Source organism: Nuphar pumila, chromosome 7 (assembly GCF_984573655.1).
Source record: "Nuphar pumila chromosome 7, dmNupPumi1.hap1.1, whole genome shotgun sequence".
In the NCBI taxonomy this organism is placed as follows: domain Eukaryota; kingdom Viridiplantae; phylum Streptophyta; class Magnoliopsida; order Nymphaeales; family Nymphaeaceae; genus Nuphar; species Nuphar pumila.
Genome location: NC_143255.1, coordinates 54,959,694 through 54,975,434, shown reverse-complemented (window position 1 = coordinate 54,975,434; position 15,741 = coordinate 54,959,694).

Genomic DNA, 15,741 nt, shown 5'->3' with positions numbered 1-15,741 from the left:
GGGGCTTTACCTAGCCAACCGGTGGTGAACTCTAGGGGTAAGGAGCCGATGCATGGCCTGCACATGACAGATGCCCATCTAGAGCAGGCTCAAGCGGTAATCACCCTTAGGAATGGGAAGCAATACCAAGCGAGGGAGGCTGAAGAAGAAAGAGAGAGAACGAGTGAGAAGCAGCATGTCCCTACCGTCCCACCTCAGGAAAGTGAGAGGGCTCTACCAACTGAGCCTTCAAAGTCCTATACTCCCAAAGCCCCCTTTCCTGAGGTGCTAGAGAGACCAAAGTCATTAGGCAAGCATGGAGTGAACATGCAGAAGATGCTTGAGATATTCAAGCACGTCCAGATAAACCTCCCATTGCTTGATGCCATTCAGCAAGTCCCTGCATACGCAAAGTTTCTAAAGGAGCTTTGTACGCAGAAAAGAAAGTTAAAGTCACATGTGCCGAAGAAGATATACTTGACTGAGCAGGTGAGTGCGGTGTTGCAGCATCAAACCCCACCAAAGCTTAAGGACCCAGAGACTGCAATTATTTCATGTGTCATAGGATACATCACTGTCGAGCGTGCATTGCTCGACCTTGGGGCAAGTGTCAATATCTTGCCGGGTTTCTTTTATGACAAATTTGGATTAAAGGAGATGAAGCCAACACCTATGACCCTGCAGCTTGCAGATAGATCAATCAAGGTCCCGTGAGGGATTCTGGAAGATGTTCTAGTCAAGGTAGAGGACTTTTACTTCCCTGTCGACTTCATCATTTTAGATATAGAGGGAGTTAATGATATGCGACAGACCCCCATCATTCTTGGACGCCCCTTTCTGGCCACTGCCAATGCGTGCATTAATTGTCGCACAGGCGCGATGGATGTCTCATTTGGAAACAGGAAGATGAGGCTGAACATTTTTCATGCGGCGATGGGACCTGCTAGAGATGAGGCTTCTTTCGAGGTCGACTTCATTCAGGACCTGGTAGAAGCAGAGCATACCTGGTTATTGAGTGATCCACCTCAAGAGGAGGTTGATGAATCACTTGAAGAAGATTGCCATGGGTCAATAGAGAGTCGGACAGGTGATCTGAGTTGGACCTGGCACTTCGAGTCGCTTCCTGAATTGGCAGAAAAGCCGGCCCGACCATCCATAGAGAGTCCGCCTGAGCTTGAGTTGAAGCCCTTACCGGCTTCACTCAAGTATGCCTTCCTAGGCAAGGATCAGACTCTCCCCGTCATTATTTCCGCAGACCTGACTAACACACAGGAGTGTCAACTGTTATAGGTCTTGCACGAGCATAAAGAGGCGATTGGATGGTCGGTGGCAGATCTGAAGGGGATAGACCCCTCCTTTTGCATACATCGGATTATCATGGATGAGGGGGCTAAACCCTCAAGAGAGGTGCAAAGGAGACTAAATCCTCATATGAAGCAGGTGGTAAAGAAGGAGGTAGTCAAATGGTTGGATGCTGGGATCATTTATCCCATCTTCGACAGTCAGTGGGTGAGCCCTACCCATGTTGTCCCCAAGAAGTCTGGGCTCACTGTAGATATGAATGACAAAGGAGAAATTGTCTCCATGAGGACTACCACGGGATGACGAGTATGCATAGATTATAGAAAGTTGAACAATGCAACTAGGAAGGATCACTTCCCTCTGCCGTTCATCGACCAGATCTTGGAGAAACTCGCGGGCCAACAATATTTTTGTTTCTTGGATGGTTATTCAGGATACAACCAGGTGGTCGTTCATCCTGAGGACGAGGAGAAAACGACGTTCACCTGTCCATATGGCACTTTTGCTTATAGGAGAATGCCGTTTGGGCTCTGCAATGCCCCGACAACATTTCAGCGGTGCATGATGGCGATCTTCTCGCATATGATGGATGATGTCCTTGAGATTTTCATGGATGATTTTTCAGTCTATGGCTCTTCATTTGACGATTGTCTCCAAAAGTTATCTCGTGTGCTTCAGCGTTGTAGGGAGACAAATCTGGTTCTTAGTTGGGAAAAGAGTCATTTCATGCTGAGACAGGGGATTGTTCTTGGACATATTGTGTCTGAGAAAGGAATCGAGGTTGATAAGGCCAAAGTGGAGACCATTGCTAGATTAGCTCCACCGACCTCTGTGCGGCAGGTGCGATCATTTCTAGAGCACGCAGGTTTTTATAGAAGGTTCATTAAGGACTTTAGCCAGATTTCTCGACCGTTGTGCAACCTGCTAACGAAAGATCAACCATTTTTGTTTGATGATGACTGTCTGAAGGCATTCTTGGCCCTGAAGGAGGCTCTGACTACTGCTCCTATTCTTCGATCTCCTGAGTGGTCAGTGTCATTTGAGATTATGTGTGATGCGTCAGATTACGCGGTTGGAGCGATTCTCGGTCAGAAGATTGAGCAACGATCTCATGTGATTTATTATGCTAGTAGGACCCTCTCTGATGCGCAAATGCATTATACCACCACTGAGAAGGAATTACTAGCCGTAGTTTTTGCTCTTGAGAAGTTTCGCTCATATTTGTTAGGCTCTAAGGTCATCATTTACTCAGATCATGCAGCATTGCAATATTTGATGAGTAAAAAGGATGTCAAACCGCGTCTCATTCGATGGATCCTTCTGTTACAAGAATTTGATCTCGAGATTCGAGATAAGAGTGGATGTGAGAATCTTGTAGCAGATCATTTATCCAGACTGACAGTGGAGACATCCACTGATCAGGGACAGATTGATGATTCATTTCCAGATGAGCAGCTCTTTCATGTCAAGCATCTGCCTTGGTTCGCGCATATCATCAACTTTTTGGTGACTGGAGAGTACCCTGCGCATTGGAACCGCAATGAGAGAGATCGATTTTTCTCGCAGGTAAAGCACTATTTTTTGGAGGATCCAGAGTTGTTTCGATTATGCCCAGATCAGATGATTTGGAGGTGTGTTCCTGAGGAGGAGTATGACTCCATTCTATCATTTTGTCATTCCTTGGCTTGTGGAGGCCTTTTTTCTAGTCGAAAGACCGCCGCGAAGGTCCTCCAATCAGGATTTTGGTGGCCGACACTGCATAGAGATGCCCATGATTTTTGTAGGAAGTGCTTGCGCTGTCAGCAGACAGGACGCATTGCCAAGCGTGACACGATGCCCCTTCTTCCTATTTTGATTGTTGAGATTTTTGATGTGTGGGGCATTGATTTTATGGGTCCTTTTTTGCCATCGTTTGGATTTGTATACATTTTAGTGGCAGTTGATTATGTTTCAAAATGGGTCGAAGCCGTGGCCATCCGAACCAATGATCATAAGGAGGTGCTTCGATTTATCAAGCACAACATTTTTAGCCGGTTCGGAGTCCCTAGAGCGATCATTAGTGATGGTGGTACGCACTTTCGTAATGTGCAAGTAGCTTCCTTAGGAAATATTCTGTGCATCATCGGATTGCTACACCTTACCACCCGCAGACCAGTGGCCAAGTTGAGGTCTCTAACAGAGAGATCAAGCAGATTCTTGAAAAGACAGTCCGACCAGACCGCAAGGACTGGTCTCAGCACCTTGATGATGCCCTTTGGGCCTATAGGACTGCTTTCAAGACTCCGATTGGCATGTCCCCATACCGATTGGTTTTTGGGAAACCATGCCACCTTCCTGTTGAATTGGAGCATAGGGCATATTGGGCTATCAAGAAGTTCAATTTTGATATGACCCAAGCTGGCGCTGAGAGGAAGTTGCAGTTGAGTGAGCTTGAGGAGTTGCGCAATGAAGCCTATGAGAGTGCCAAAATATATAAGGCTCGAACCAAGCATTTCCATGATCAACATATTGTGAGGAAGCAGTTCGAGCCTGGTCAAAAGGTGTGGCTTTATCATTCACGTCTCCATCTTTTTCCAAGGAAGCTGAAGTTCAGATGGGATGGACCATTCATAGTCCATAGAGTTTTTCCACATGAAGCGGTAGATCTTTTGGACCCTCGAACGGGTAGCATTTTCAAAGTTAATGGGCAGCGACTGAAGCCCTACATTTCTGATATGGTAGTGCAGCAAGACATTGAGGCTATTAACCTCGTGGATGCATGAGGGGGAGCACAGGTTTGTGTGTTGTATTTTTAGTAGGATCTAGTAAATATCATAGATGGTTTTTCGTTATTTTGCTTTGCTTTCTTGTAGCTCATGAGTATATTGTTAGATCAGGTATCCATTCTTGTGCATTCATAGGACATGCATTCATATCTCAGGTGACTTCTACTCTTTTCTCCTCATTATCTTGTTTTCATATGCAGTCCCTTAGTTTCATATAAGCATGGGGGAGTGCCACTGGGACAGTGTCATTTAAGCATGAGGGAGGGTGTAGTTTGCACACCCAATTTTTTTCATGTCTTTGTACTTGCATTTTTATGTCAACTCATAAAAATTAGGCTGTTAGGGAATGGGTTTGAACTTATATGATTGCTTTGCAACATCTAACGTTTTTAGAGAATTTTTAAGCCCCACGAAAAACTTTTTCTAACACGAATCTAGAAAACCATGGTTATTTATGTGGATTTCAAAGAAATGATTATAGATGCATGTTAGAGTTTATTTTGAATCACAAGTATGGATATGCACAGTTTTATTTTTTTTGAAAAACTAAGCAAATGAACTATATTGCATTTAAGAGCTCAAAAAGTGAAACGAGCATACGTTTAGTTGTTTGATATCTTCGTACTCCCTAGTAGCTGGGCTTAGACACAAGTTGAAGTGTTTGAGTCCATGTTGAAAAGGATAACGAAGGAAGTCAATTCTTTGTCTATGTTGATATCTGTGGCCTATTTTGTTCGAGCAAGTAGAGCCTGAGGGGTGTTTACACGTGGTGCCCTAAAGTCATCTGGTTTGGGAGCCACCGGCCCGAAAGCCCGTTACATGGACTTTATAGAGAGCCTAATAGATATTGACATTGCACATGACAGAGAAGTAGACTATACGTAAAATATAAAAAATTGAAAGTCTAGTGACTCGAGCAATTAAGTCTGAGGGATACTTTGTATCTGGTGCCCTAAGGTCGTCTGACTGGGAGTCACTGATCCAAAGCTCGTTACACGGGTCACGAAAACGGAAAATTTGATATAGTGCTCAATAAAAGAAAAAAAAATATATGTGAAAAAAAAATGATGAAAATTAAGAAAAAGAAAAGAGTGTCAAAGAGAAAAGTTCATTGCTTAGAAGCAAATATTGAGAAAACCTGTGCAGAACACATATGAGTGAGGATAAGTAAATAATAACATGTATGTGTGTGAATTTCTAAGACTGAACCATAAATGATTATGCTATTTAGAAAAGTGAAAGAAAATGTTTTATTCTGTGGTGGCAGGTAGAAGACTCTAATCATGTTTTGATAATGCAATGACATGAAATATTTGTGAAAACGAACTCCTTAACTTCCTAATGCTTTGTGCTTTAAAATTTTTATGCATACTTGATAGAGATGTTTGTGGGTAGCATCACTGCAAACCCTCACGAGACGTTACTCGTCCACTGGGGTAACCCAGGGGTTGAAAGGGCTTGTTGCATATGCTAAATGCAACTGTGACTCCTACGAAAGTGAGATAGGTTTTTATTGTGTCTAGTTTAGTATTTTTGTTTTTGCTTCAGTTTGCTCGAGGACTAGCAAATGATAAGCATGGGGGTATTTGATCATGCATAATATTTGCATTTTATTAATCATTATTTATGCATGATCCATGTAAAAATCGCTCTAAAAACCCATTTTTATTGTTAGTTTTGAGAAACTGCATTTAATTGAATTTTATCAGAAGATCGGGTTTTCAAAGCTTTCCCTACTATTTTAGTATTTTTATTAGATTTAGATTTTCTTAATTGTAGCTTAGTTAGCTTAGGTTGGTATGAGCTAATTTGTAATTTTTAGAAAGGTTGCTTCTTAGACAATAAAACATGTTTTGCTAAAGTGGGTCTTTTGAAAATTATTGAAAATTGTTGGACTTGGTTTGAAAATTTTGTTTTACCCTAAAATAATATTATAAATAGTAGTATACAGCAGAAAAGAAAGACGTTTTTTTCTTGGGTGGACTGCACGCCTCTCTCTCTCTCTCTCCTGCGTCCTCTCCCTTTTTCTTTTCTTGTTCTTCTTACTGTATTCTCCAGCATCGGTTCGTCCATCTTCTTCATTGGGAAGGTGCAGCAACAGCCAGGATTAACCAATCTTTTCTCAACCCATCCCGCCGATCTGGGTAAGTCTCTTCTTCCCCTTCTCTTTATTTGTTTTTGCAAAGAGTAGATTTCCTTAACCGTGTTTCTTGTTTTGATCTTTGTTTGGTTCAGTTAGTTACTTTGATTGTTGGTATCGTTGTTTGTCATTAGTTTAGTTTAGTTTTTTTTTAAAAAAAATTACACAGTGTTTCACGCTGTGAAGAAAAAAAAAAAAACGTTGTTGGGCATACTCCAGTTGCAGCCGTTCACTTTGAAGGTTTTATATTGCAGTCGTGTGCTTGAATAGCTTACAGAAATAAGATCAGTCGGTTTCTTAGTCAGCAATTGTTTTTTTTTTATGTGGTTAGGATTAGTCGTTTTGTGTTAATTAGTTGTAGCGTTGTGTAATAGTTAGGTTCAACGTTGGTGTTAGTTTGTTTTATTCAGTCATGATTCTGTCATAGTTTTTTTATTCAGCATTTGTTATTACCTACGTTAGATAAGTCCATTAGTTGGTTATTAAGTAGTTCATTGCATATGTTCTTTATTCATTAGCTGTTTATGTTGCTTTGTTTACATAGGTAGAATAGTTTAATTGTTAGTGAATAGGTCAGTCCAGAATTTGTCTTTGTGTGTGACGTTAGTGTATTTCAGTAGGTTAAATAAATTACTTAATGTCAATAGGATAGGGTAGTTGATTACTTGGTTCAATAGGTCATTAAGGTTATTATTTATATTGTTTAACATTTTAGTTTAGTTGTTTGCTTTGAATAGCTTAATTACATATATCTTAGTTATGTCAATTCATGTGTTGCTTAGTTGTTAGCTAGGTAATTTAGCCATTTAATTCAGTTTGCTGTAATTAATTGATCTATCATATTGTCGTATTTTTTCTCACATTTTTAGTCATTTAAAGCTTTATTTAATTACATAGCCATGTCTTAGTTAGTTTCTTGATTTCTTGAATTAGTTAACCATTGATTAGTTAATTGGGTTGTTCTACTATTTTGTCTTTTAGTGTTAGGATAGATTAGTTGTTCATGTTTAGTTTAGTTACTTAATTCAACTCTTGTTTTGCTGATTTCTGTTATCATAGTTAGTAAATTTGTGTTAGTTTTTATCGTACTGCTTTGTTTTTGTGTTTTTGTGTTTTGCAAGGGAGCATTGGAACGTGCGGTCGAGCCCTTAGACCCTCAGGGAGCCCTCAGAAAAGCAAAAGTTCAAGAAAGCATACATTACCTCAAGAAGGGACAAGAAGACTCGAAGCACTGAAGCCTTTTCTTTTCTTTTTAGATTAGGGTTTTATTTTATTTTATTAATTGGGTTTATAATAAAACCATTTATTTATTTTGTTTAAGCCCTCTGCGTAGGGCCGTACTCCCTTAGTTAGTTAATTATTTAATTAATTCTTTTTATTTTGGCAATAAAGAGTAGCATAGTTGTGTGTTTGAATACGAGTATATCCCATTCCCTGAGATCGACCCGGACTCCACCACTCGTGCGAGCCAGTTTTTATATTTTGGTGTCTGGCTTTCACTAGATTTTCATTAAAAATATTGTTTTAAAAATGGTTTTTATAAAACTCACACCACTTCAACCAAGAAAATGAGTAGAATAGATCAAGAACATATTCAATGCTAATGGAAATCAAAATAATCTAATCATGCATGTTATATGTGTGTAAGAAACATCGGATACGTAAATCTTACCTGTCAATGATAGATTTTTGCAGTAAATTGAGAAAAATGAGTGGTATGTCAACTATTCCACCACCATCAATCAAATAAGTGCAGGTTTAATGGCTGCACAAGAGTTCTCTAAGCCTCCTAGACATTTTGGAGGATAGAAGAAACCCCCAAAAAAAAGAACAAAAGGAAAAAGAGGTAGAGAAAGAAGAGAGAAGAAATTTTTTTCTCAAAACTTGTGAGGGGCGTGTGAGAAGGGGTGTTTATATCCCCTTTGTAACCTTAAACTTGCTAAATCTGGACCCTCCCTCTCCAAAATCATGTGGAGGGGGAGCGAGGTCTATTCTAGAAAGGTCTTGATCTTCTAGACTTCTAATTCTTAACCATTTTGGTAATTACATTTTTTTTTCTTTTTAGAACTCTATTCAGTTTAACTTTTCAACATCTAATTCCAGCTATATTACTCATGTGGACTCTTCTAAATGTGTGTGATGTCCCCTATATTTAAAGCTTTAAAATTATTTAATTTAAAAGTCTTAAATATCCTCTTTTTATTTTGTTCAATTATAATATATATATAGATATAATTTAAAACTAGAGAGTAATTGAATCCATTTGGACTCTTAGATCCAAATGAAGGTCCACATTGGACGTCTCCTATGAGGGTCCAAAATATATTCAATGAATCCTAATAACATTTTGAATTGGATCCAAACCAAATTGCACCCTAGATCAAACTCAAATCTAAATAGCAATTTTGGATCCAAAACCGAAATTCAAGATACAAACTACACCCAGGCATAAAATCTTCATAATTTAACTTTTTCGATTATTCTTGAATTATTATTCATAACTTAAGATGAAAATTCATAATTAATCAAAATCAAGAATTCATAATTATAGTCATAAATACACCGATAATTCATCATTTATTTATTAATTATCATGGAAAAATCTTGGGCTTTACAATGCGTCTCCTTAAGAAGTTGTTTTCTAAGTTCTTTATCCTTAGAAATACATATTCGATCTCAAAATCCTAGAATACTTTGGTCGTCTACTTTGAAATATGGATCTTCACATTTAGATACTGCAGATCTGATTCCTTCTAATTCTTGATCTAAGGGTTGTTTCTCCTTAATTTTGTCTCAAATTTTCGACCCTAAAATCGTCTGGACAAACATCAACCGACCTCGAAGACATTGCACTTTTGTTTTTTGCTCCACGATGCTGACAAGCATGTTTGACATAGATAGTCTTGTGGTTGATTCTGCTTTCTGACTAAGTGCATCTACTACTATATTAGCTTTTCATGTATGATATTTTAATTCAAAATCATAATTTTTGAGTAGCTCAAACCATCTCCTTTGTCTCATATTCAATTCCTTCTGAGAAAACATATATTTTAAACTTTGATTATCGATATAAACCTCAAATCATTCTTTATATAAGCAGTGTCGCTAATTTTTTAGTTCGAACACTACTACAGCCAACTCAAGATCATGAGTTGGGTAATTCATCTCATACACTTTTAGTTTTCAAGATGCGTATGTGATAACTCTGCCATGTTGCATCGAGCCACAACCCAATCCTTTATGTGACACATCGCTATAAACAACAAAATCTTCAGTGCTAGAAGATAGAATTAACACTGGTACAGTGGTTAATCGCTTCTTGATTCCTTAAAAACTTTTCTTGCACTTCTTGCTCCATTGAAACTTTACATCTTTCTTTGTTAGCTTAGTCAATGGGGCTGCCAATATTCAGAATCCTTTTACAAATCGCCTATAATATCCGGTTAGCCCCAAGAAACTTTGAATTTCTTTGGCATTCTTGGGTGCAGGCCAGTTGGTCACCACTTCGACTTTTGTTGGGTCCACCATCACTCCTTTACTGATGATATGTCCCAAAAGTGATACTTGATAAAGCCAAAATGCACACTTAGAGAACTTAGCATATAGCTTATGCTCTCTAAGTATTTGCAAAACTGTTATCAAATGTTCTATGTGTTGTTCCTTACTGGACGAATATATGAGAATGTCATCCATGAACTTGTCCAAAAATGGTTTGAATACTCGATTCATTAGATCCATTAATGTCATTGGGGCATTCATCATCCCAAAGGGCATGACCAAGAATTCATAATGCCCATGTCTTCGAAAAGTTATCTTGCTCATATCCTCTTCCTGTATTTGTAACTGGTGATACCCAAAACATAGATCAAACTTACAAAAATAGGTGGCCCTTGGAGTTGATCGAATAAATTGTCTATCCTTGATAGTGAATACTTGTTCCTTATTGTCACTACATTCAATTTCCTGTAGTCGATGCACATACGCAATGACCCGTCCTTCTTTTTGATAAACAAGATCGATGCGCCCCAAGGTAACATCGATGGTTGGATAAATCCCAAATCCAACAACTCTTGTAGCTGATCTTTGAGTTCCTTGAGCTTTGCATATCCCATCCTATATGGTAGAATAGAGATGGGTGTCATGTCAGGAGCTAGATCTATCTCGAACTCGACTTCCCTATCGGGTGGAAGTCCTGGAAGTTCTTTAGAGAAAAAATCTATGAATTTCTGCACAATCTCTACCTCTATGACTGAGAGTTTATCGTCGATCTCAATCTTTATATAAGCCAAATATCCAATACAACCCTTCTATAGGCAATGGTTGGCTTGAAGACATTAAATAATTGTCAGCTTTGCAATTTTTCTAACACCCTGAAAGATAAAAGTTGGGGCTTTGGAGTGTTGAAAACTGACATTTTTTCTTCAATAATTGATTATTGCATGATGGTTAGATAACTAATCCATGCTCAAGATAACGTCCACTCTCTTAAAGTCCAATATTAAGAGGTCTAGCGGCAATAGACATTTTTTGATTGGTACCATGCATCCCTTGATATCCTTATCTACACCAACGGTCTTTCCCACTGGTGTGTCTACTTGATATTTTATTAAAAAGACATCTTTACAACGTTTTCAGAGGTTCTTCCATAATACAATCCATGACTTATTACAAACAACTAGGTGATAATGACCTTTATTACATGACTAACAAGACACTAGACCAACATCATAAAATCCCCTAAGGTGTAGGGGTACTTGGGGTGTAAGTGGAGTCCTCTTCGTCTGAAGGAACCCTAACCGGTGCTGGTGCTTCTGTGTTGCTAAAGGCACATAGGTATGTGTGCCTATTCATATGCCCTCTACCTCTCCTAGGTAGGGACACACCTAGAAGAGGTTGCAAAAATGCTCTTGCTTGATTTTATTCTAGGACGACAATGCTTCTTTCTTATTGCACTACTGTCCTCCTAACAGCCTCGTGATAGCATGTTATGGGTTGCTCATGACTTCTTCACCCGCTACTGGTAGGTGTAGTGTTGCTCAGCCCTGCCTCGTAGTGGCCATAGCGAGTCCTACCGCAACCCGAACAACACGTTGCTGCTCCTCTACTTCTACAGTTTGCCAATGATCATCTCCTAATGTGCCTATAGGGAGGACGTCCATGTGACCCTGGCGATTCCTCAATGGATGGTTGGGGTGGTGCTACCCCTTCCCCTTCGACTCTGTGCTCTCGGTCGTTGATTATGATCATAACTCGAGCTAGGGGAGGAATGGGAGGTATCATACTCTAAATTGTCCTAGTTACGTTCATTGTGGCCACCACAAAAAGAGATAGGATGATGACCACTTGGTCAGTTTGTATGGCTTTAAAATGGCTTCGCCTCCCTGCACTACTATCACCCCTACGGTCGCTTCCGTTGCTATTACTATTGTTAGCATTCATTTCCATTAACATGAAATACTCAATAAATTTATGATCTAATCAACTATGTAGATTTTTCTATGACTCATTGCCACTTATTCATTTAGATGGTTCAAGTTATCTCTTTTAGGACCTTCCAATCATTATAATCATCAACTTTATCAAAATCCAAGTTTTCTCAAAAACCTTGCTCTTATACCATTTGTAACGACCCAAACCGGGACCTCTCAAGCCCGGGTTTGTGGACGTTAGTTCTCAGAGAGAAATTATTGTAATAACCTCAAAAACTATGCCAAGATTTATTTATTTTTTTTATTAAAAAACTGAAGGTCCATACAACCATTTACAATAATCATAACCATCCAAATACAACTATCATAAGCAGAATAAATAGAAAAAGTGAAAGTGAGTCATATTTCGAACGTGATGAAATTTGGTGGTAGAGTCAAAGTCCTCGACTAATTCCTGTAGTTGGTAACAGTTCCTAAACCTACAATTGCAATCAAGAGAGGGGGGTGAGTCTACAACCTAGTAACTTTCCATTTACAAATAGACACGACTGTTACAACTCTAGTGAGCTCTAAGCTCTTAATCTTAGTTTAATTTGCTAATTATACAAAAATGTTGTTTAAGAATTTTTTTTCCTTTTACCGTATCTCTATCATCATTCTCAAACTCATACTCTACTCTAATCGACTATTTCAGATGTAGCCTTCTTGGGCGTAGCAACCCATGTAAACAACTCAGAGTCTACAATGTTGACCAAACATATGAACTACTGACAACAACATAGTCCAAACCGGCCCAGACTATGAACACAAGTGTTGCAGCTGCTCGCCAATTGCAAGCCGAAAGCTAGAACGAGCTTAGTTGGTAGCTAGCCGAAGAGCCAGGGTGGTTATACCTGCCCCCAAGGTATTCAAGGAGCTATACCTACCCACAAGGTGTCTTAAGGAGCTATACCTGCTCCCAAGGTGTCGAGAAGTTATACATGCTCTTAAGGTTTTGTGGTTCATGCTACATCCTACATGTGTCTAGTGGGCAATGTTTTAACCCCTAAGGGTCATCTAGGAACATTTGAGATATTCACAAGGTAGACACAAGGTACACACCTCAACAATGCCTTAGACTATGCCTCATAGTAGAGTTTCTTATTATGCCCTGTGTGGTCATCCTCTGCACATAATTTTTTCAACATTCATTTATTAAAGTTAGTCCATTATACAATCATCAATGTATGTCCACTAAGTACTTTTGAACACAAATTCATATGTTATAAACTTAAGGATAACATCTCACCACAAACTTATTAAATTAGGATACTTACAATGTCCCTCCCAAAGCATATGCATAACATTCTCATGATAGTTCCTACCTCGAGAGTTTGAAACTCTACACACAATTCTTAAAATCATATATCAATCTTTTACATGAAGTAATGTCATAATTTCCAACATGCATGATACATTCATAATTAAATCATGTCATGAATCAAACGACATGCAATATGTATCATCATATTGAACATCACAATTTATGAATCCCTAAGCATCCTAAACATTGTTTTATTCAAGATAAATAAAACTAACATACTTAAAGCACATGGAATCACATTGAAAGATGCCTAAACCAACTAACATGTATTTTATTTAACTATGGATGAATTTATAAATGTTCAGTTACCTATAATGATAAAATTCCAATTCTAAGGAATATCCTTAGCCTCTCGCAAGTTTTTATATGAAATCAATGAATATTTCGTATTATTATTTATAGCCTCGTCTTTATAAAAATTATCAAAATACCCTTGGGCTTTAATACCAAACTCTGATTTCGTTCTTTCAGAGTTTATCATTACATCCTCTGCTAATGGATCCTACTTGAAGAGAATAATCCATGAATCTAAAAATCACTTGAATTTGACTTTAGGGTACCAAATTATGCATTGTTTACTAATCAAGCATATTGAGGGCAAAATGACCTTTTTACTTTTTGACCACCCCTGGTTCCATGTAATATTGTAGTCTTTACACCACATCTTTACACTATGTCTAATTCGTATTAAATTCCAGATCCAAATAAACTCTAATTTCAAAATGGATCACTTAGGTTTTTCAACTGTAATTCCGATTGGATCTTGAAGTTTTATGTAATATTGTAGTTCCATGTAATATTGTAGTCTTTACACCACATATTTACACCATGTCTACTTCGTATTAAATTTCGAATCCAGATCCACTCTAATTTTAAAATATAATATTGTAGTCTTTACACCACATCTTTACACTATGTCTACTTCGTATTAAATTTTGAATCCAGATCCACTCTAATTTTAAAATGGATCACTTAGGTTTTTTAACTGTAATTTTGATTGGATCTTGGATCCAATATGCCCGATCCAAACTTTTTCATGATGGTTTGACACATGTATGGCGTCTATGCTGAACAATCTTGGATTTGGACTAAACTCCAATAAATTCACTTAGTTTCAGATTTACTTTGGGTGTCTGCAATCCGATTTGAGTTTTGGGTCCAATTTAGATCCAAACTTGGATTCAGTTTGTATTAGAAAATCGAGATCTTTGCTATCTCGATTTTCTACTACACTCATTTGATTTCACTTACGCGCGTGCACACACACACACACACACACACACACACACATATATATATATATATATATATATATATATATATATATATATATATATATATATATCAAAGTTCAATTGTCTCAGTCTAGACTGAGTAGATATGACCCAAATCAGGCCCGACTTAGACTGGACCTAGTCGGTTCGCAAAAATAGATCTGAGTCGGTCTGCCCTGAACATAATCGGGCTCGGTCTATCCAAATCGAGTCAGTCTATTAAAGCTAATTGGACCCGACTGGATTCGAATAGACTGATTCGATCTGCCAAATATCATATATGACTCGATCTGTTCAGACCAAGTTGATCTATTACTAATACGCAGACCCGATTTGGTCTGTCTAGACAGAGTTGGTTTGTCAAACTGTTATTTTTTTTTCAATTGCTTGGCTAAGTCTAGGCACGCCCAGACTGAGTCATCCCGATCTGCACTTGACCCGGGTAGGTCTGGATCATGCCTAGACCAAGCGATATGGCCCACTCAGACTGCCTTTTGTGCAGACCAAATCTGCCATTTCACGGGCTCTGAAGGTTTTTTTTTTCTACTCCAGTCGGTACCTATAGACGGTGAGGCAACAGCCAGACCTCCTGCCTCTTCGTGGCAGGCGGTTTGTCACCTCTTCTGTGCGGCAGTTCTGACAAGCTTATTATTGTGGGATTGCTGCATCCCATGTAAATGAGGTGGCACTACAGGCGATCGCCAATCGTCGATGGCTGCTTGTCCCATGTCACCTTCAGGGGGTATTAGCAGAGGGAAACCCTTATGCTACCCTCCCACCCTGTCCCTATACCCCTGTAACTCGTCGACAACCGTGACCTCTACATAAAAAGAATTGAGAGGGAGAGGGGGACTTACCTATTGATCGATGGGTTTGCGTCTCCTCTTCTCCTTCTCTTGTTCTATCTGTGTCCCTCTCTCTGCGGGATCGAGTGGGAAGAGAGGGGAGCACCCATGGTTTTTATAGCTATGGGTGAGGGGTTCGTTACCCTCCTTTACCTACCTCCTTCCATAAACGAAGGGGGAAACATATTCCCCTTCCCTCTTTCACTTTTCATTTTCGTGGGAGTGGGAGAGGGGTAACATTTTCTCCTCTTCCTGTAACCGCCCTAGGTGGACGACATTACATTCCACCTACAGTATCGACATACACCATGCTTCCATTTCCAATGGATTCACTGCTCTACATTGTATTGCTGCCAGTGACTCGTCAGCATCTATGTTGGATGTGAGATGGGTGGTAGTGATTGTGATATTGTGGGTGGTGTTGAGATGAGTGGTAGGGAGTGTATAAATAAATTTTCTTTTGGTAGGAAACATTCCTCCACATTAAATGTTTTGTATAAAAGAAGTGTACTTTCTTGTTTGAAAAAAATTAATATGAATTTTCTATTTTGGATTAGTTTTCCTACATCTTTCTCACTTTCAAACGTGCTGTTTCTGAATCCTATAGATAGATAGAGAGAGTTTTTGCTATAAATGGACAGACA